The 23,852-nt window shown below is 37.8% G+C and overlaps 1 protein-coding gene across 6 annotated transcripts in view; it reads right to left on the bottom strand.

Annotated features, from left to right (window-relative positions):
* NELL2 (neural EGFL like 2) overlaps positions 1–23,852 on the bottom strand; it is a 399,234-nt gene that overhangs the window by 213,330 nt on the left and 162,052 nt on the right. The window lies entirely within an intron of this gene.

The following is a 23,852-nucleotide window of genomic DNA, read 5'->3' as shown; positions in this document are numbered from 1 at the left end:
TTGAAAAGGACTTCCTCTCCTTCTTTTCTCAGTGCCATTCTCTCGGGTGTCCTGGTAACAGCCAAAAGCAACATGGCTGATCAAAGCTTGCGGGCAAGTCTACTTTTTTCTATTATGTTTCTGTGTATCCAGCTTGGCTGTTCAACACACATCCAGAGAGATAAGGTTTGATAACAATCACTAAAATATTTTAAATGGAAAAAATGAAGGTAACAGGTTATGAATGCAATTAAGTCAGATGACTTGATTGGAATTCCGCTTTTCTAAAAATGATTCAACATCAAAAGAAAATTATAGCAAGAATAATTATAAAAGGAGAGTGGGCAATATTTGCATTCTCCCTAAAATACTACTAAGAGGAGGAGAAATAAAAATCAGGATTTGGCAACAGCTTTCCAAGTTTAGAGAACAGAACAAAGCTTCCAAAAGGACTTCACAGAGCAGATTAAATTACCACAGAATTTCATAAAGAATTCATTGAATGCTTAAGCAGGCTCCTGTGTAGGTCAAAGAGAACCAATCAGAAAATCGAGGTTATTAAGGGATGAGAAATAGGGTAATAGGAAATAAAATATAATTATAGAGTAAGTGAAAGGGGGAAGGAAGGAATAGCAGATGTATTAATATTGTTTTGGTTTTGGATGAATCATTTTTTCTGTCAAGTCTTTCAAAGACCAACTTGGATTTTTTTCCCATTCAATTATATTTTATTCTTATTCTACTTTAGATAGAGAGCCTGATGGCCTCAAGGGAGAGGCTCAGGTGCTGGAAGCATCTGAGCCTCTAAAATAACTATATTTCACATATATTACATCGGAAATCTGAAGCACATTTTATTTTCCTTCTTAAAATATTCATTAAAATGAGCTATTAGCTACACAAATTTAATTTCAATTTTGTTTTCCAGAAACAAATTTGTAGAACACAAAATCAGAAACTATTGACAAGATTAAATATCTACCTCTATGGCCATGACATCATTTCATATTTTTTCCTATATTTGCTTTAGAGTCTAGAATTTTAAAGCTATATACATTACAAAAACATTATTATTTCAACTCTAAAGAAAGTCTTCCTTAATTTACTGTAATTTAAGGTGAAAATAAATAGTTCACCAAATTTTAAAATATGTATACTTGTAATTTTAGTATAAAACAACAAAATTAAATTATTCCAAGCTTCATCTGGTACATTATCTAAGCTTTCAATTTGAAATATTTTGCAAAAAAAATTACCATCATTTAGCTTTACATGCATTTCTATAAAAACTGACTACTACATAATTGCCTAAAATTATAAAATTAGTACAGGAGTTACCACAGTTAGAAAGCAGTACAGAAAAAGACTAGGAACTCAGTTTTATCATTATTAACAACTCACACCTAGTTTTTTCCACAATCATAAAGTTACTTCATGTACATTATCTCAGATAATTACCAAGCACAGTATTTAATAATTATCATAACAGCACCATCCCAGAAGGGCTCATTTTGTTCCAGCAGTACAGCTGACATACAGTATCTCACATAAGCTCACAACAAGTAAACACAGAAACAGCCAAAGAAATAAAGAAATTAAGGTGAGCATCAATGCTTGCAAGTGACAGAGACTAGACTCCGGATCTGACTTCAGATGAAGTTAGACCCAAACTTGTTGGCATCATTGACTCCTCCCCCTGACTACAGTCAATGGCCAAGTCAGGCACTGCCACAGTGGTGCCCCACTCACTGCCACTGCCCCGCCATTAAGTCCTCACGTCCATCCCCTAAATTGTTAAGCAGGCTGAGATGAAACCCCAGGTCCTTACCAAGGCTCACAAGCTTATCGGGTTCTAGTAACCCAGCAACACCTCTCTCAGCCTTCTCCGCCACACTGCCCTGGGCCTCTTGCAGTCTGTTGGACACACAGGGCCAACCACAAGCCAAACAGCCACCTACATGGCTCCTTCACTTAATTCAGGTCTTGGCTTAAATGCCACCTCCTCGGGAGACCACAGCACCTTGCCCCATCATGTTCCATACCTTTTTCTTGACTGTTCTACATGGTACTTTCAACCTCACATCATTATAATTTATTTTGTGTTTATGCCCTCTCCCCCACAGAAAGTAAGCTCTACTCAGGTCACAGAGTTAGTGATTTCAGTCTCTTTTTAACTCCCTACCTTGTCCCCTGCCCTTAGACCTCTGCCTGGAACATGGAAGCACTGAGTTATCTGCTCAGTGAAAGGGAAGGACAGATGAATGGATGAATTCCAACTGGTTTTCTTTCTACTCTTTTTTCCATCTCTGACTTTACCATTAGCAGTGCTGTCAATGTGACTCAAAACATATCAAAACAAAACATGGAGTTGATAAAATATACCATATTTTTAGGGAACAGTCAGTAGGTTGGCAAAAGGCCCAATGAATAGTGGCCAAGGGCTTGGCTATGTGACTTGACTATGATTCATTATTTAACCTTTTAACACTTTGTTTCCTTATACATTATGATAATAATAATGCTTATCTCATAGGACTGTTTCAGGGATTTAATAAGGTAATGCATATAGTAAGTATATATAAAATGGTTGACACAGGGCTGGTACACAGTTAAGCATTCAGTAAATATTAGCTAGTATTACAATGGCTCACTTGGTGCCAGTTTTCAGTTGCTGGTTTAGGGTTTTAAATGTCATGGTGAGGACTTTACATGCAAGATATTCCTAATGAAAATTTTGTTAAATTTATCCCTGATGCATTAGTATTTCTAACGAAGAACTTTCGAAGAACTTTGGCTGAATGCTATTCCCTTCACGGTGGAATTCCTAGGTCACATTTTTCTCTTGCAAAATGCTATCTACCTACAGTTACAAAAACAAATTCACTCTTTGCCTGGGGAGAGTCATTCCTATCTCATACTGTATGCAATGACAACCCCCAAAAGTATTTAATATTAAAATAATACCAGGAGACAACTTGAGAGCATATTTGTCAAACCTCAAGTTAGGGAAGGCCATTCATAAAGGAACAATGAGATATCATCTTACTCCTATGGATCTAACAAAATTTTAAATGTTCGCACCTAGTGTTAGTGAAGGACTATGGTAATAAGAGAGCTGGCATAACTGGATATGTTTGGTAGTTTGTGGTAAAAGTATTAAAATGATAAATAATTTTGGGCACAGTTATTACCCTTCCAAACGTTTACCAGAAGGAAATAATCCTATACTTAAAGGCATTCTACCTCATGTTTATCACCTAAATGAAGTTCTCTTTTCCCAGACTCTACATTTGGTCAAAAGCCAAATTTTGTATTATGAAAGCTATTCCTTTTCTTTCATTTTCACTGCCACTGGCTCTGGTTTAAGTTCCATTAATTGTTATTTACACTAGTACATATATTTTCTAAGAATAAAATCCACAGTCTTTACCATGAGCCAATAAATGACAAGGAGCTCCAGAGTCACTGCTGTTAGTAGAAATAATATGATTAGAGGTATATTAGAAAGGAGACAAAATGATCACTATTTATGGAGGAGATGAATGACGACCTGGACAAAAGAGAATACCTGACAATCTATTTGAACCAATAGCTGAGTTGTAAAATAAGTAAGCCAAAATCAATAGCTTTCCTTTATACAAATAATAACCTACTGAAAAGAATAAAGTAAAAAAAAAAAAATCCATCCACTTAGCAATAGAAAACAGATGTAAAAATACTATGAAAAGTACTGTGAACTCACTATTTCTACATCAGAAATTACTATAGACAACACCATGAGGCAGCCAATTCAATAAAAAGTCAAGTATGTCTTCTCCTCCCCACTTTGCAGACCAACAAGGTTAACTTTATTCATTTATTCCTCCTTAATACCAATCTTTTCTTTTATAAACCCACCTACACCCCACAAATCTCTTCACTACCAAACCCATCTAACGCCTCTGGAATTCTCTTTTCTAGCTTCATCCCTTAGCCTTTGACCTTAACTAAATTCTGGTTTCCTCACAAGAACATCACTAACCTTATGGACCTCTCAAGGGATAGCTAGATGCTGTTTTACTACCATAAAAACTTCATTGTTATGTACTGATCTGTGTCCCCCGCCCCCCAGCAAATTCACATGTTGAAAGTTTTAATCCCCAGTATCTCAAAATGTGGCTGTATTTGGAGATCAGGTCCTCTTTAGAGAGGACAAAGTTAAAATGAGGCCATTAGTGTGGCCCTTAACCCACCTTGTCTAGTATCCTTTCTGGAAGTTTGCACGCACAGGGACAAAAGGGAAGTGAGGGCACAGGGGAAAGACCACATGTGGTCATGGCGAGAAGGCAGTCATCTGCCAGCTAAGGAGAGGGGCCTCAAGACAAACCCAACTTGCTGACATCTTAATTTTGGACTTTTAGCCTCCAGAACGTGAGAAAATAAATTTTGATTGTTTAAGCCACGCGATCTGTGACATGCAAAATAATGCATTCATCATACATCCTGAAGTACACATTCTGTACTACAGTGTCAGGGGTATAGTCAGTATCACCCCTCTGCTCTCCCAAAAAATATCTGCACCTTGAGGTTAACAGCTAACTTTCCAACCAAATGGTTGGAAACCATACATACACACACCCCATTCACATTCATTCACTCCTTCGTTCACTCCTGACATTGAAATCTGGGTCACAGTTTCCCCACCCAAATAATTGCCCCATCCCAGGAGACTTTGACTCTGTGGGCTGGCTACTACTTCAGACTCTTGGCTCATCTGACACCCCCGCCCACCCCCCCAGCTTCACCTGCATAGTCACTCTCTGCTCTTGGCTCACTCAGACCTGCTCCAGCTCTCAATCAGTCTGCTCTCCACCTCCAACTCCTTGCACTTCCAACTCGCTTCCTCAACTTTTCTCATTGCATTTATTCTTCAACCTCATTAGTGCTTCCTGTTGTTTGTATTTTTCCCCTACTTAACAGTCCTGAACTGTCCCCTTACCTTCTTTTCCATCCAACTTCAGTCTCTTTAGTCCTAAATGTGATCTATTTTTGGCAAAAACCATAAACTTCTTTATCCAGAAATAAAAGTCCCAATCACAGACAAACTAATCACTTTCTTCCTTGTACATCTGAGTTGTCAAAAGGTTCAGGAGAAATTGTGTAACCAACCGGATGAACAGCACAGCCTGTAGTTAGCAACTTTATGTAGGTTCCTTGACATTTTCTGGCCTCCTCATTATGTTTCTTAGGCAGCTTTTCAACCCATCTTAACTCTACCTCTGACTCCGCTTCTTCTTCCTAACAACTCACCTTGGGTCTTGTTTCACAGAGAAAATAAAAGGTGTCAGATACAGATACCTTCCTTTTCCACTAAAACTATACATTTAGCTACATCTATTTCTACCCACTCTTCCCTCCTGTTTCCATCTACATGTCTCTCCAGGCAGCAAAGCAAAGTCTTCCAGTTTTGCTCTGAACTCTCTTCTTTCTGCTCAAATTGTGCTATCAATTAATTCCTCCCTTCCATTTTCACTCTCAGTCCCCCACTGCATCTCTGTCTCTCTCTCTCCCCACCCCACTGTAATGGACAGATGCCATCAACATTTAAATATGATCTATTCCTATTTCTTCCCAACCAGGAAAAAAAAAGTCTCAGAACTTACATAGGTACTTCCTATAATTGCTCCATCTCCCCTTCCATTCAGAGTCAAATTTATTGCAAGAAGTATCACCACTTTTCCTCTCCACTCCCCATGGCTCTAATCTATCCTCCTCTCTGGTTCACCAAAAGTGACGTCACTAAGACAATCACCCATATCTTGAATCTGATGACAGAATGTTAGGTATCGCTGTTCCTGTCCCATCAGCACTTTTGGTTATCATGTATCAGTCCCCCTTCCTAAAACCTTCTTCTTTTAGCGTCCATGGTACAAAATTACTTCTAATTTTCCATGTAAATTTCAGACTACTTCCAAGCTCTTCCATATCTTGTAGATTTTATGTTTTAAAAAAGATTTATTTATTTGAGAGAGAGAGAGTATGTGTGTGTGTGTGTGAGTGTGTGGGGGGAGGGGCAAAAGGGGACAGTCTTCAACCAGACTCCCCACTGAGTGCAGAGCCCCACATGGGGCAACTCGGGGCTCCATCTCACCACCCATGAGGTCATAACCTGAGCCAAAACCAAGAGTCAGATCTTAACGACTGAGCCACCCAGGTGCCCCGTACAGATTTTAAATCTTGGAATGCCTTCAAGATTGGTCTTTGTCTCCTCTCCCCTCCCCATATTCTCTCTTAGAGTGATGCTGACCATTTCCAGGGCTTCAGTTATCATCTATAAGCAGAAGACTCTGATCTTTGTATCTGCCATTCTTACCATTCTTTTGAACCTCAGATGTATACATTAAACTTTAATATCTCCCCTTAAACATCCATGGGCATCAAACTCAATGTGACCAAAACTGAGCTCATAACCTCCTCCTAAGCCTTCCTGCATGCCGGTGCTCTCTCCTTCAGTAAGTACCAATCTGTCTACCACTTGCACAAGTCTGAAATACAAAATGCATCCATAATACATCTCTCTCCCTCATTCCCTGAAATTCAATCACTATAAGCAATCTATTCTACTTCCTACATATTCGAATCCATTCACTTCTTTCCAATTCCACAGCCATTATCCTACTGCAGACTGCAACCCCTGTCCAATTGGACTGGTGTTAATGTTTCCCAACTAATGTCCCCCACATCCCTTCCTGTTCCTTTCAATCTGATTCCCATACTGCTGCAAAGTAATCTAACTAAAATATAATACTTCATCACATTTTACTGCTGTTTAAAGCCCTTCAGATGCTTCCTAATGCTTTGGTGATGAATAGCAAGGTTTTTCAAATCACCTGAGAGGCCCTGCATCGTCTGGCCACTTCTTCCCTCTCCACTTTCATCCCCAAATACTCTACTTACATTCTCACACCCATTCACTATGCTCAAGTCACACCGGACAAGTTACCACATATTATACCTCATGTAAGAAAATATTTTCTTTTTGGGGTGCCTCGATGGCTCAGTTGGTTAGACAACTGCCTTCAGCTCAGATCATGGTCCTGGAGTCCCAGGATCCAGTCCTGCATAGGGCTCCCTGCTCAGCAGGAAGTCTGCTCCCTCTGACAACCCCCCCACTCATGGTCTGTCTCTCCCTCATTCTCTCTCAAATAAATAAATACAATCTTTAAACAGAATTTTCTTTTTAATGATGATATACTATCTGGTGTTCGAGGGTGTATAAAAACAGGCATTTTTTCTCATCTTTTACTGAAATGTAAATTGATAAAGCCTTTGAGAACAATTCAGCAATACATGTCAAAATACTGCAGGTTTTGTATAATGTTTGGCTATAAATTCCTGGTTGTTTTTTTTTTAGATTCAAATTGATATAATAATTATGGCAGTATTTTTAAAATAGTGACACCTGAAAACAAGAACAACTGAACACTGCTTTGTTAATCCCGTAGAATGAATATATTTTCTTTCATGCATAGAAAGGCCTCTTTTGATAGAGAGAGGAGAGAGAGAGAGACACAACATTAATACTGCATACATGAAAACTCAACACAGTTTTTAGCACAAGCTAAAGAAACTACCCCAATTAAAGATCTTTAGTTTCCTGATGTGATGATTGGATTATTTCAGAATTTTTTTTTTTTTATCCTACAGTATTTAGAATCAGAAAACAGTCTGAACTTGCCCTCAGTGAAAGTTTGCAACATTCATGACAAAGTAAATAGCGTAGAAAAGATGATTCTTTCCATTCTTTTCAGAATGAATGCTTTTTCTAAATGGTATTAGCTTTGTCAATTGCTGCCACACATCACTCCTAGTTACTCTGCTCTATTAAAGCCCCACTTCAAAATATAGAAAGAAAAATAAAATAAAAAATTTAGAAATATAGAAAGAATAAACTTGTGAGGAAAATAAAGAGTGAAGGAAATCACAATTAATTACTGCTTTTGCAGGGGCACCTGGGTGGCTCAGTGGGTTAAAGCCCCTGCCTTCGGCTCAGGTCATGATCCCAGGGTCCTGGGATCGAGTCCTGCATTGGGCTCTCTGCTCAGTGGGGAGCCTGCTTCCTCCTCTCTCTGCCCGCCTCTCTGCCTACTCGTGATCTCTCTCTGTCAAATAAATAAATAAAATCTTAAAAAAATTACTGCTTTGTAGATGAGGATTAGACATAATAACCTAAATTTATAAATCATAAAAATCTAAATTTAATATATACAGAAAAGATGGAATACAATAAAAATTCGTGGGATTTTTGGAATTCCAAATTCTTGGTAAAGGTGCTCCAAAACATGGAACACCTCATTCAATAAATAATGCAACAAACATTTATTGAGCACCTACAATGGATCAGATGTTGTGCCAAGTGATGGAGATGTAGACTTAAATGACAAATGAACCCTGCCTTGTGTGAAACGCAATTAACTGAACTCATTCTATATGACCCTGGGTTAGAATTTCTCTGTAAGCTCCCTCGTTACTTGCTACTCACCTAGGACCATTGTTACTTCCACCTTGAGATTAAAATCGTAAGAGTTCACCATTTATGGTCCCTGCTTTTCTGGGCTAGTATTCTTTAATGGCACCATACCACATTTCTCTTCTATCTGAACCACTATCCAGGAAAACTGCATGCCATCTCACATGCCATCTGTTATTGCTACCAGTGATGGCCTCAAACATGGCAGCCGACCACGGTTTCACCAAGCTCTTGATACCACCTTAGAATTTGGGCTGCACAAATGCTAGAAGTCAGTGCCAGAGTGAGAACCAGGCCTTCAAGCTCAGTGAAGCTGACCATACTCCATATCCTGTCATTCTTGACCATAACTCTCCAATTTGAAAGCAGCAACCAGACACATCTCTCTAGCTTTCATCCTCATATCTCTCTGGATTTCTTTCACCTTGAATCATCCCCCCAAGGTGCTGAAGATTGTAGAAATGGTTGTAAGTTCTGTGTTCCCTATATCTAAGCCCCCTTTCAATGTGATCTTACAGGTCCTCCATCATCTGTACTGGTCTCGTAACTTGACGTGGCTGACAGAACATGGTAGAAGTAGTAATGTCCAACTGAGTTCTTAGCCTAGGTCTCAAAAGGCTTTGCAAGCTTGGACTTTCTCAGAAATCTACAACTGTCATGTGAACAACCCTTGGTTAACCTGCTACACTGGCAAGATGCTCAGGTATGCCAGCCACAAAAGCAAGGCCATCGTAAATGAACCAGCTGAGCAAACCCACCATCTCACTATAGATGCATAAGTAAGCCCAGTCAATATAGACTAAATAGATCAATGCCCCCCCCCCAAATTTCCAAGTGAATCCGGACCAAATTTCTAATCAGTCAAATTACTGTTTCAGGCTACCATGTTTGGGGATGTTCTGCTACAAAGCAAAGGCAACTGCTCCCCAGGGCTTCCAATCCTCCATCTCAAAAACGTTCATATATATCCTCCATAATCTGCCACCTCAAAAAATGCACCTTTACTTCTCTGCTCTGACTGAAACTTGGATTTTCAGTGAGGGTAATACATTCTCTGAAATCACCTCATTTAGATTTTTTATATTCCCCCATGACAAGTATGCTTGCCATAGGAAGGAGTGTCATTCTCAAGAACCACTCTTTCATACTCATGTAAAAATCAATTCTCCTTTTGGATATCTGTGACATCTATCTCTTCCACCCAGTACTACCACTCCTCATTGATATCACCTCTCTAGGACAGTCCCCAACTTTGGAACCTAGAAACAATCTTGCCCTCCAATCTGTCTTGGGAAACTGGTCTTTTGAATACTTGTTCAATACCTAGAATCTAAGTTTGCTTACCTCCTAATATATAGCGAATTTCATGCCCTCATCACTTAAGTATCCATTTCCACAGCCACACCGTTGAACTTGTCAATAGCCAAAATTATTCCACCTCTGAAATATTTTGAATCTTAACCCTTAAGACTGATTTCACTAACATACAAAATAATAATACGAATAATTAAAGAAACTTTTTCTGTGGTACCCAAAGAATTATCTCAAAAAAAAGTTACCAGAATCAGACACACATATGCCCGGGCTTTTAAAACCATTTAGGGGGTGCCTGGGTAGCTCAGTTGGTTGGGCAACTGCCTTCGACTCAGGTCATGATCCCGGAGTCCCGGGATCAAGTTCTGCATTGGGCTCCCGGCTCCATGGGGAGTCTGCTTCTCCCTCTAACCTTCTCCTCTCTCATGCTCTCTCTTACTCTCTCTCTCTCAAATAAATCAAATCTTAAAAAATAATTGAAAAATAAAAAATAAATAAAACCATTTAGGGGAAGGTAATTCTCATGATATGTAAACATCATTTATAAGCATAAATGAGGTGAAATAACCCAGGAATCTTTTTTAAAAAAAAGAATGGTAGAGGATGGTAGAAATTTGTTTTCCAAGATAATAATTCAACTAGAAAGCTACAGTAATTAAATACTGTAGAATAGGTACCACAAGAGACAGATTAATAGAGAACAATAGAAATCTTAGAAATAAGTTCAAATACTTAAAAGTATGTAAATGTTTAACATAAGGTAAAGTAGTGAGTTAATCAGTGAACAAAAGGATTATTCAACAAATACTACTGGAATTACTGGCTAACTTGTTGGGTAAAAAAGAAAAGAAAAGAAAAGAAAAAAGAAAGTTAACCAGAATTATTATCTCATGCACACAAAAATAAGTTTATTTAAACTTAAAATGAAAAAGAAAAAAATAATAAATAGAATTTTTAAAAAGGGCCATTCAGAGCTTAGAAGGTCAGTATTTTTATAAATAAAAAGGCCTTTTTAGCATGAGTGAAAGATTCAATTACATAAAATTTTAAACCTTTATATTGAAAAACACTCAACAAAAGAAGCAATATTATGAAAATACATTTGCAACATATAATGATGAGTTTTATTATAAAATGAGCTATTACAAATCAGGAAGCAAAAATACAAATAACTTAATTTTAAAGTGGATGATTTACATGAAAAATTAAAAAATACAAATTATCTACAAACACATAGAAAATAATTTCAACAACCCAGATTTTTACTTCTGTTTCTTACCTCTGGGACAGGTAAGAAATAGTTTCACATATACAACTGTTTGCTCTGCATTTCTATTTAAGTGTCTAACACACATCTTAAACAGAACATATCTAAACTGAACTTTTGATTTTATCACTCTCCCACACACAGCTCACATAGCAGCCTTCTCCATCACAGTAAAAAGCAACCTCATCCTTCTACTTCCTCAATCCAAAGCCCTTGGAGTCACCCTCACTCTTCTCTTTACTCATACCCATACCAAGCTATCAGAAAACCCCATTAGCTCTACCTTCACAGTATCTCCAGAACCTAATGTCCTAGCACCACTACCTATTGAAGGTACCATCATTTCTTCTCTGGATAACAGCGAAAATAGACCTGCCTTGCTTAAAATATGTAACTTGTACACTTAGCACTTAGGGTAAAACTAAAACTCCTGAATCTGGCTCCTGCTTACCTCTCCAGCTGCGTTTCACATCATGTTCTTGACTCTCCGCACATGGACCACACCAACCACACCAGCTTTCTTTCACAACATCCCATCTCCTGATACAGAGCCCTTGCATATTACATTTGCTCAGCCTGACCATTCTTCTCTTCACTAATGTAATGCTATTGGTTCATCCTTTCTCAACTGCAACATCATTTTCTGAAGCATGCCTTCCCTGATCTCCTTGCTAATGAAGTTCAGTTACTGCAGACACTTTATCAACAACCTACTGCTGCAACACGGCATGCATATTTGATCATTATATGATTAATGTCCATCTCCCAACTTAATTATTGTGTCTTAAAGGGCAGACAGCAATCTTATTTGCTGTTCTTACAGTTCACCACTGTATCCCCAGTGTCTAGAAGAGATTAATTCACAGAAGGCTCTTACTATTATTTTTCAAATGAGGAGACTCACTGGTAAGGTACAAGTTCTATATGCATGGACCTATCACCCCCATACTACTATTTCTAGAATTATTCCAAGCTCTCTAGTGTCTAGGTTCATTGGTGGACATACGGCCGACTCAGCCAGGAGAGTTAACCCAATTCTTACATTCCACTTCACATTCTACGGACTATCTCCCCAAGCTCCAGGTCCTTGAGCACTTAGGAATCATGGTTTGAAGGGACATTAACAAATGAAACCAATCAGTGAACAAGCACAGTGTCCATCTTGTTCTATACCAGCCCACCCCCTCCCTTCTTTTCAACCAACAAACAAAAGTGACATTTCTGAGATTCAGGGCCTGAGAAATTTTGGAGGTAGACTACACACATAGACATAAATGGGAAATTTCATAAGACTGCTTGCTGTGCAATGACCTAATTCATGATCAGAAAGCTCAATTCTTTTATTGGTTTAGGAACATGACACTTACCCACAAAATAATGTGAAGAGAATGTGTTACACACAGCATTTTTCCCCCTCTTCCTCCAAACATCATAGAGAATTAGCTTCCCGATATAACAGTAAGAACTCAGGCAAATAAATAAAGTTTGTGTCACATGTCTTCTTACAAATAATGCTACCATAAATTATGGGGACCTTAAATTGGCCAAAAAAGATTGGAATAGGTTGAATTAAAACTGAGATAATATCCAGGACAGTCTACACACACTGGGTTTCAGCACTGCAAGGGACATTCGTGCTGGCTCACTACCTCCTCCTGGATCACCATCTCTGAAATAGATTCAGGAATCAAGAGGCAGGAAACACAACTCTAAAGACACAGGTAAATGGGAGCATTTTTGCAAAGGAGAAAATTCCTTTAAATTAAGGAATTTAAGCTCATGGAAAATGCATTGTTCTAACGTTTTCTAGTACTGGGTTGCTTTTATTAATCTTCTTACTCTTACAATAAAAAAACCAGACATCAGTGTATCTGGGACATGCATAGTTACAAGTTGCATGAGAACAGTTTAATTTAACATCAAGACAGCACAATCCATCTCAGCATGGCCACCTGGCATAAACTAGAACTATATATCTTAAGAGACAGTAGCAAGCTTCAAAAACCCTGGGAAAGCAGACCCATGTGAATTTTTCCACCAAATGCATTTAGAAAGAGACCACATCTAATGAAAACCCAAAGAAAACTTCAAAAAACAAAAAAGATCTGGGGACCGAGGAGAAGAATTCTCCATGATCACTGACTTTTATAAGAATTCCATTTAAGATAGTTTTAAGTTTTTTTTTTTTTTAAGATTTTATTTATTTATTTGACAGAGATCACAAGTAGGCAGAGAGGTGGACAGAGAGAGAGACAGAGAGAAAGAGAGAGAGAGAGGCAGGCCCCCTGCTGAGGCGGGACTCGATCCTAGGACTCCAGGATCATGACCTGAGCCGAAGGCAGAGGCTTAACCCACTGAGCCACCCAGGCACCCCAAGATAGTTTTAAGTTTTAATTCAACATGCTTCTCCTGTTCTTTCTTTACCAAAATCAAATAAAAACCCAACCAGAAGGCATTTGCTTTTGAGATTCCTTTCCTGGATGATCAAAATCAACAGTTTTTGTTCCATACATGAGGTACTACAAAGTAATGGAAAGTTGTGCCTCCTGTAACAGACACACATACTTCACTTTAGTGATGAGTACAAGTTTACATTTTTTGTCGCCTTTTTCACTGCACAGAGAAATAATAATGATAATCCTAAAATTGTATTTCCTAAGAATTTATAGATCCTTTGATCATGCGGTTGGTGCTATCTCCTGAACATCATAAATTGTGTGCTTCTCCATTCAAACCGACGTTCTGTTTCCACTAATATGTTACTCATCACATGAGGCAACCTCTGAAATCCACCACATGTGGTGCCACCCCTCTCCTGGCTACATCCGCTGGGGCAAGTAAAAGAACATTCCTAAGCTTTGGTTTCCTCGTCTTCATAACAAGCAGGAGAAATAATTCGTGTTAAGTTCTCCCACTCAGAATATACTTAGTAAATGTTAGCTTAAATCATAAATCCGAAAGCAGGTATTCGGAGACCTTCCTGTACATTCGAGATTCGAGAGAGAAGGAAGCTCTGTGGAGAGATGGGGCAACAAGGACAACTCCGCCACTAGCTAAGTCTTCGCTACTCACCATGCCTTCCATGTCCTAGCAGGGTTGCCACTGCCCTGGAGCTGGTTAGAAAGGCAAACTCTCGGGCTCCACCCCAGAACCACTGAATCATATTTTCATGTAAACAAGATCCCCAGGTGATTCATATTCCCACTAATTTTTGAGAAGCTCTGAGCTCAATGATGTGCTTCTGCATGCAGACCTCACAGCTCGTTAGACAGAAATTCAGGTCTCAGCAAAATTATCAATATATGTGTCATGGAGTATTCGGTCACTTTCCAATGGCTAAAATTATAAATATATGTGTGTGCTGTCCATTATGGTAGGTGGACTTCAAATTCTTTTTCCTGAGTTACTAAGCTTGTTACACAAGTGTTGTGAGATATCTCTTTACAACTTTAAGTAAAATTTATAAGTGAGGGCCATTCTGAAGCCTGCCAGCCCAAAGTTTTTTGTACACTATCAATGAAACTAAAGTAGAAAACAAACAATAAACCTAAGATCCAAGCATCAAGTCTTTTTTTTTTTAATTTTTTATTTTTTAAATTAACATATATTGAATTATTAGCCCCAGGGGTATAGGTCTGTGAATCGCCAGGTTTACACACTTCACAGCACTCACCATGGCACATACCCTCCCCAATGTCCATAATCCCACCACCCTCTCCCTATCCCCCTCCCCGCCGCAACCCTCAGTTTGTTTTGCGAGATTAAGAGTCTCTTATGGTTTGTCTCCCTCTGGATCCCATCTTGTTTCATTTATTCCTTTCTACTCCCCAAACTCTCCACGTTGCCTCTCAACTTCCTCATATCAGGGAGATTATATGATAATTGTCTCTCTCTGATCGACTTATTTCACTAAGCGTAATACCCTCTAGTTCCATACACGTCGTCACAAATGGCTAGATTTCATTTCTTTTGCTGCCGAGCCTCAAGTTTTAAAAATCTAGTATGGCCCATGGCTTTGGCCCAAGCTCCAGAGACCACATAGCCAGTTCCCCAATACAAGGCAACAGTTTCAGTGGCTGGAGGGAAGAAGGTGTGACTAGGACCTGCTGGCATTCAGAAGCAAAATACAGGCAAAGGCTCTCAGACATATAGTGTGGGTAGAATATTCGAGGCACAGGGCATTGGATTACAGCAGCCATTCCAACGAATAGATATTGTACAGGCCTAACATTCCCAAGTTCCATTCTTAGCCCCACTAACTTCAGAACAATTTTTTAAAGCCATTTCATGTGCATTTTTATAGTTAAATAGTTTTGAATTTGGGGCCAGCTTTTGCTTAAAAAGAAACATGCCTGAACTGTACTCTATCACAAAACCATCTCTAAACTCTAAAAAGAGAAAATTCCTTTCTGACTCTTTCTCACACTGAACTCCTGTATCATAGTGTTTTCTTCATTTAGTTTTTAATCTATGCTAATTTTATACAATCTGTAAATATATCCTGGAGAACACAGACCACATCAAGTATTCAAGGCAGCCACTGGGGAGCCCAGAGCAGCTGAGTGGCTATTTTACACATTTTGCTGGGGGTGGTAGGTGCTGGGCTCTCTTCTGTGATGGTCAGTATGATGTCCATTTCCTTTTTCTATGCAGTTGTTCTTCCGGAGTTACTACTTCCTACAGGATGGCCAAAGTCAACTTGTAAGATGCTTTAAATTGCACACATCTTATTTTTCCTATTCTAATTTCAAAATGCCATTTTGTACGATCTCTACTGAGAAGAAAATGAGCTCATTTTTAAAACAATTACCTAACAACACTTCAGGTAAGAAGTTGCATTTTTCTGCCTAAGATAAGTGTTTTTCTTCTCTTTTAAATTGAGTCTCATATGAATGATATCTAGATTATCGTTCTTTTGCTTGGGTATAAATCTGAAATCCTTTCACTGAAATCCTTACACCACTAAGGAAGACTAGCCTCCTGATCACCTAAAGAGCCCCATTTTCAGTCTCCTAGAGTTGTGCCAGGCAGTATGATTTAATTATTATTACAGACAGATTTGCATAAAGCTTTCTTCTGAAGAGTTTTAGGCCTTTTAAGCAATGTCATTAGATGGGCAGAGAAATTCTTTTGAGAAAATGTAATGGGGCATGAAAAATAATAAAAATCCACAAAATACATTTATTCAAGAATCTTAATAATGAAGAGAAATTATAATTCCGAGTATAGACCTAGAGGCTGAGTACTCTCTATTATTTTAAAATAAAACAGGATTAAATAGGCACAGCATAATGCCTCAGAATCAGAGGGCCGTCCCCCATGTTATGTCTTCTGGAAAACTACTCTCATTTCAGAATAAATAAATTCAGTATTCTCTTATGCCATCTATGGAATTTACTGAAGATGCAGAACAGCAATTAACTTCAACAATAATTGCATATGGGCTCACCAGATGACACTGTGGTAAAAACAAGAAAGTTGATGCTGCCATAGACTATCTCTCATTGAAGGATTTCCCACTGATTGCTAGTACCTTGTCAAGGTTGCTGGATACAAAGGAGCCACCTTGATGACCTGTCAGGTACAAGTGGTGTTTTCAGGTTTCCCTCAGCACTGCCAACTAGTGCTCCTTCTTAAAAGGGAAATCACCCAAGACCTGTTTTTGGAATGATTTGGTAAGAGCTGGCAATATTTAAAAGCGCCATAAACTTTGACTCAGCAATTCCATCATTAGCAATGTACCCTGCAGATAAAGCCATATAAAAATGCACCAAGATTACTTAAAATGACATCCTGGAATATTATTTTTAATAAGAAAACAACAAATCAGAAGTGACTGAAATATCCTTTGATGGAGAAAAAGTAAAATTATACTAAATTATACACTGGAGTGATATGCAGTCCCTTAAAAAGTTAATTGATATGGAAAATCTCCAAGATAATGTCCAGGAAAATGTGTGATATCATTTACCATATATGCAAAGCCTACACCATGCATATGTGAGTGGGTGCACTGAGAATCATCTGGAAGGATAGTTTGGGAGGGAAGGGAGAAATAGGGGGATTTTTATGTTCTATTTTACATCTTTTCAGATGGATGGAATATTTATTGTATGCATACATTATTTTTAGTTAAAACATTAAAAATGCTGTACTGGTAGAGTCAGACAACTTCTATGACTCTGGACTGTAGCATGGAAGACACAGCAACTAAATCATTGTGACACCGTCATCACCCTCTGATTCTGCCCTGCCTTTTTCTAACATCCCTACTCTGCTACCAGCTGACTCATAACAGTAAATTTTTTGTTTTTCTAAAGATCATTAAACTGTATCATGCGATGTCTTGTATAGTCATTAATCTTAATTATTCTTGCTTATTAATAAATTGCCGGTTCAGTATTTTCCCACTGACTTGAGATTTATCAGCTTTTATAATGCTTAAAAGATAACATGACCGATGCTTTTTTGAGGAGTTTCTGAAGAAGTATTAGCACAAAATTAATGATACTGTTTAAGAAGCCTATAGGATTATCTTGACGAAGTCTCTTTATTAAAACTTAGCTGATTCCTCTTTAATAAGTTTAATTATCTTGAATAAGTCAATTGAACTATTTTCTTGCGCTTTTTCCACATATACATATAGAATTAGAAAAGTGTATTCATTCTATGATTTATCCACTACTCTTTTAAATACCAAATAAAGTTAATTTGGGGGAGAAAAGACTGAATCCAAACCTAGTGTTGGGGAGCTTCATCAAAAAACTATAACTACCAATTGACCCATGAGCTGGACCCAGGCATTCAGAGGCTCTTCACCTCCTCCCCTGTCCTTGGAATATGGGTTGTTTGCCTTTCCCACACTGGATGGTGGGAGGGCAGGTACGGGAAGACTGGGAGCGCAGGTGCGGGATCTGGTTAGTCTTGCCTCAACTCTAAGTTCCCTATTATTAACATTGTTGCCTACCAACCTGGAGTGGCCTGTCTCTTTCTGCCCTCTCCCCTTGTCTCCTGCTCACAGGGGCGAGTCTCAGATTACACCTGGGTAGCTCCGGGGAGAGTGGTATACATGATTTACAGTAACACCATTAGCCCTCAGTTCACTCAGGTGTTTGCTGTGACATAATGTTCGCTAGTAACTACAGACTTTTGGGGAGCTTTTTAAAAATACTGCATCTGATAGTAAAACAAAACATCTTCCTTTTGATGCTTATTTCTCTTTTTCATTATTGCATACATCCCCTCAATCAGCACTGGCATTCTGGTCATGTAGCCCCTTGTGTCTCTGTAATGCCAACTAATTTATAATTGTGTTCATGCATAAGAACCTCAAGCACATACTGCATATTTCCCACGCCTCTGGCATTCCTGAATAGACTGCTAAGTTTATTGGTTATGTTGCTCCAAAATGATTTTGTTTTTTAATGTAACCTATATATGTTATTTAAATTGTGTTCTTTATTTTAAGAACAAAGAAACTCCTTGTGAATTATAGCTCACTGATCTTTATTTCTTATCCCTGTATTTACATATTCAGAAGTCTCTGAATCATTTTTATGACAGTCATTCATTTAAAAAAAAAAACTTCAGATTACTTAAGTGGCAGCCATTTAATCTCCATCCCCACATTACTATGCATTTTAAGTGACACAGCTAGAATCATCCATATTTGCACACTAACATGAACATAAAAGAGTTAAACCTCCCAAACGACTATCTCCTAGTCAGAGTATATATACAAATAATCTGCTTTTCTTTTCTATTATTTAAGATTAATGAAAATAACCCATAAATATATGAAAAGTTGCTCATCTTCATGATTCATCAGGGAAATGCAAATTTAAACTATAATATGAAATCATGCGCCAACATCATTTATCATAACCTCAAATTAAAAAGATCAAAAATGCCAAATGTGGGTAAGGGTGTGGAATAACTGGTATAACCACTTCAGAAAACAGTTTGGTAAAACAATTTTACAAAAGGTTAAAAAGTTTTGTCATACCGTAAGAGACTCTTAATCTCACAAAACAAACTGAGGGTTGTGGGGGCGGTGGAGGGGGGGGTAGGGAGAGGGGGGTGGGGTTATGAACATTGGGGCCGGTATGTGCTATGGTGCGTGCTGTGAAGTGTAAACCTAGTGATTCACAGACCTGTACCCCTGGGGCTAATAATACATTATATGTTAAAAAAAATTTTTAAATTAAAAAACAAAAAACACACACAAAAAAACAGTTTTGTCATTAAATAAAACAGTAAACCCCTGAACAAGCAATTCTACTCAGGTATATACTTATCAGGCAGGCATAACACCAAAAAGCATGTAAATAATGTTTACAGAATGACTAATTATAAAGGCCAAAAGTGGACAGCAGCCCACTGTCCTTCAATAATAAACTGGACTGTGGTACATTAACAAAAATGAAATATATACCACAATAAGTATGAATAACTGATATCTACATGCAAAAATATAGATGGATCTCACAAACAGGATTTTGAAGGAAAGAAATCAGACATAAAAGAATATATAATGCATGATAAATTGGTTCTTACTGTCAACCTTGGTCAAGACTTATCCAAAATACTGAGGAAAAGAGTGCCTTGAAGAGAGTAGTATCTTATATCAAAACACAATTGGGGGAAAAAAAAAATACCTTCCCTTACATACTAACTGTGTGATCACAGAAGAATCATCTGACCTCATTTTTCCTCTGTAAAACAGAGATAATAAAGCTTTACCTCCCCAAAGCAAATGACTGTTCGGAAGATCTTTAAGGTCCTGTGGGGCTTTACATCTATGACCCAATGAGATAGTTTCACTGCTTTCTACATTCATGAATAAAAACACAGAGTTCTTTAACAAAAACAGTAATAATAGCTCACCTATTCCAAGCCACTTTACATGTATTTACTCATTCAGTCCTCACCCTAACCATATAAAATAGATACAAATATTATAGAAAAGGAAACTGAAGACTCTGAGAGTTTTGGTAATTTGACCAAAGTTGCACAGCTAATAAGCGGTAGTCAGAATACAAACCAGAAAATCTAACTCTATTAACCACATACTTAAATACTCGATATGCAAAGACATTATAATAACTTCATTTTTTCTAAGCAGACAGGACTTTTTAAATTAAGTTTAATATAATCTGTTGTCTAATCACCACAGAGCATATTAAAATGTAATCTATATTATATATTGAAACTCTGATCTTGCTCAATCAAAGGAAGGATGATTTTAATTTATTCATATAAATCAAGACTTTTTAAAGCAGTACTAATTAAAAATAACTATCGGTACTAGACAAGCACCAACCAATGTTGGTGGCCACATTCACATTTCCTATACTTGATGCCTCTCCAGAAAAGGAAGGGAAAACTGTCTTCCTTGTTATTGTTTTAAACATAGCCTCTTCTGTAAGACATTATAGTATTAGTTCAGATTGCCTCAGATTCCCTATTTTCATGAATCACCTTCTCTGTGAAACAGAGCTCTCTGTTCAAAACTGAATCTTTAATTTTTTTTAAAATTTCAGTGACTTTCAATAACTTTCTGTTTGCTAAAACTTTCATCAATTATTTTCTGACAGTTCTTTTTGTTTTCTTAACCTGGGCTGAGATTTTACATATTTTAATTGGTTGGGCCTCTTCCTATTTCAGAGTTAAAGTCACTCCAAAATATTTAAACTTTACATTTTCCCAAGTTATCTTGAATTTGTGTCAGTCAGTCTCTTTGTTAGCTAGCTGAGAGCCTGTGACTAGGATGTGGTGACTGTGGCTGAAAATGGAGAAGTGAGAGGGATGGAGGCAAATCCTGCATACTTTGCACCATGGCCTAGAGTCACCCAGGACTCCCAGTGGTTTTGCATGGTAAGCTTAGTTACCAGTGGATAAAAGTAGATCACTTAAATTAATTGTACCAGATAGTTGGTTTTTTTAAAAAAGATTTTTTATGTATTTATTTACTTACTTGAGAGAGAGAGAGAGAGGAAGAGAGGGGAGGAGCAGAAGAAAAAGAAAAAGCAGACTCTGTGTTGAGCACAGGGCCTGAGATCATGACCTGAGCAGAAATCAAAAGTTGATGCTTAACTGACTGAGCCTCCTAGGCATCCCTATGGCATATGGTTTTAAAGAAGGAGGTAGGCTCAAAAAGCACAGCACTTCCAGTTGGAATGTCTCTGAGACTTACAGCTAATTGTGTGTTCATGGACAAGTCATGTACTTGCTCTTACTAGGAAGACAGAAGCAATGCCTGCCTTATAAAATTGTTGTAAAGTTCACATGAAGAGCAGAATTCTGTGCCTTCTAACTGATGGAAGTAATTTGATTTCATTATAGTTGTGATTATTATTACCTTACTTATTTGGTGTTGGCATTCCTACCTTTGGATCTTCTGTCTCTGTTGAACTTCACCACAATAGCTCAGGGATAGGAGCAGGAAGAGGCTTAGCCCCTCCTTCCAACACTTTCTTATGTAGATTAAAATAAAGAAAAGGGACAGGCTTAATTCTCTTTGACTTCTTTCCCAGAACAACAACCCTTTTACTATTCACCAGTATTTATATTTGGATAAAGAGCTGGAGCTGAATTTACAGAGGGAAAATATAAAGCAGACTGCAAAATAGGGCTGCTTAGGGTTGCACAAACAACTCTGTTAAAGGGAGCCGGAAAGCATTCAATAAAGAACACCAAAAGACCGCGGGCCACTTGCACTTCTTTTGTTCATTTCAATCTTGGCAGTCAAATTCAGCAGTTACGTTATATGTTTTTCCTTCCAAGGACTTTGGAAACAAGTGATTAATCTTTTTAAACCAGTCTCACTAAATATATATATATATATATATTTTTTTTTTTTTTTAATTTTATGTCCTTAAAAAGGCCTTTGAGCAACAGAGTTGCAAAGACAGGATGAGCTCAAGGTCTAAGAGGAAGGCTTATGGTTCTCTTTTAAAAAGTAAAAAACATAAAGCTTAATTCATGCTCCACTGAAATTAAGTTCTCGCCGTGATCGTATAGTGGTTAGTACTCTGCGTTGTGAAATTAAGTTCTCATAAAGTAGAACAATGATAATACTGGGAACACTAACATAAGAAAATAAGACTATCATATATTATAGAGAGACACACACTCATTCTGATGTAACTATTTGCTTCTCTCACTCTGCACATATGAAAATCTGAATAATCTAAGCAAGTCAGTTACTGATTATTAAATTTAGTTTAAATGTTACCTTTCCTTTTATAAAATAAGTTTTTGTAAACTTTTCACAAGCACATTTCCTGAAATATTTTGACTGACTGGTTTTTAAATTGCGCTTGTAGAGACACATTCCCAAATAATCTTTAAGAGTATTTACCGTATGAACTAAATGCTTAGTTCCCTTAGGAAAAAAAAAATTCTGTGGGTGTGTACAGAAAATTTCTTGCTAGCTCTTGTAAAATGTTGAATTCATCAGAATGAGACATACTTGGAATACTCAACATACAAACAAATACAGGCACAAATCCTTTATATTCAATGGCACTGCTTCACTGACTAGAACCAGAAAAATAAAGTCACTTTATCCTTAATACTTTTAACCACAGAAAATGAAAGACTCAAATAAATAATTTTGGCATTTATTCAGTGGTATCGTGGTCCCCTCACTGATTACTTACTTGCAGCTTTCTCTATGATCTATGAGACAAACACAGTCAATTTTCAATCATTAATGCTGAAGTCTGCCAGAAGCACTTTGCATTAATAAATCTCAAAATATTTTACCATTTCATTAAGTCTAACTGCATGTTGTTGGGAAGATTTCAAGCATTGTCTGATTTAGTAGGCAGCTGACTACTGGTAACAGAGACAAATGGTAAAATCAGAATTGAAATTCACTACTTCTGACTAATGCCTCTATCATGACGGTCCATTATTTCAATCAGCCTGCCTCTAATAAAACTGACATCACTTAATGCAAATCTACTATATTCAGGGGTAACAGTGCAGAAGTATGTGTGCAAAGAAGGATAAAAGAAGAGCAAAAAGTCTGATTCCAGCTATTGCTGTGTTATGAATATAAAGCCCTAGAAAGGGCCCTTCCTCCTGTGTCTATCTACAAAGAAAACTATTGAACATCACCACCAACTTTCCGATACTAAGGTTAAGTTCAAGAAAAACTCAGATGACTCCTCACTGAGGAAATTAGCTAGTGACACGTGTAAGAAAAAATGCATTCAGTCCTTCCTGGATCAGCCAAACCTATCTGACTAGGCTAATACACTTTCGTGAAATGGACTGGCTTCAATGAAAAGTCTAATAAAACTAAATATAAATGAGCTCCCGAGGGAATTAAATCAATGGGCTACAAAGCGACTTCCTGATTTTTTCCTGAGAACTCGTCATTTTCACCAGCAACAGCACCCTGCACACTGCTTAGGCAAAAGTCGGGCAAGGCAGTGGTAAACGGAGCACCGCGAACAAAAGCCCCATCAAAAGGAATGAACCATTCATTCTTAGCTCCTCTTTCCCTCACCCTAGCCCTCCCCTCCCCCACCTCTCTGCCTTTGCGCATGCGTCTTTGATGATACTGCCTTCACACAGCCCTGCATATTCTACAAACTTTATCACATTTCCGTTTACATAGCTTCCTATTCCTTTGGACAAAAATAGCTAAATTTTAAATGCTTCTTTTAACAAGAATTTAAGGATAGTCTTTTAAAGCGTAAGTGACGTAAATGCAAGGATTTCCTACTGAAGGAATGATATAGAACCTACTTTGAGACAGCTACAAATTCA

The sequence above is a fragment of the Mustela putorius genome, unplaced genomic scaffold (genome assembly GCF_011764305.1).
Source record: "Mustela putorius furo isolate JIRA1106 unplaced genomic scaffold, ASM1176430v1.1 tig00537227_pilon_pilon_pilon, whole genome shotgun sequence".
NCBI classification, from domain to species: domain Eukaryota; kingdom Metazoa; phylum Chordata; class Mammalia; order Carnivora; family Mustelidae; genus Mustela; species Mustela putorius.
The sequence above is the reverse complement of the archived record's forward strand: the minus strand, read 5'-3'. Positions and strand labels throughout refer to the sequence as shown.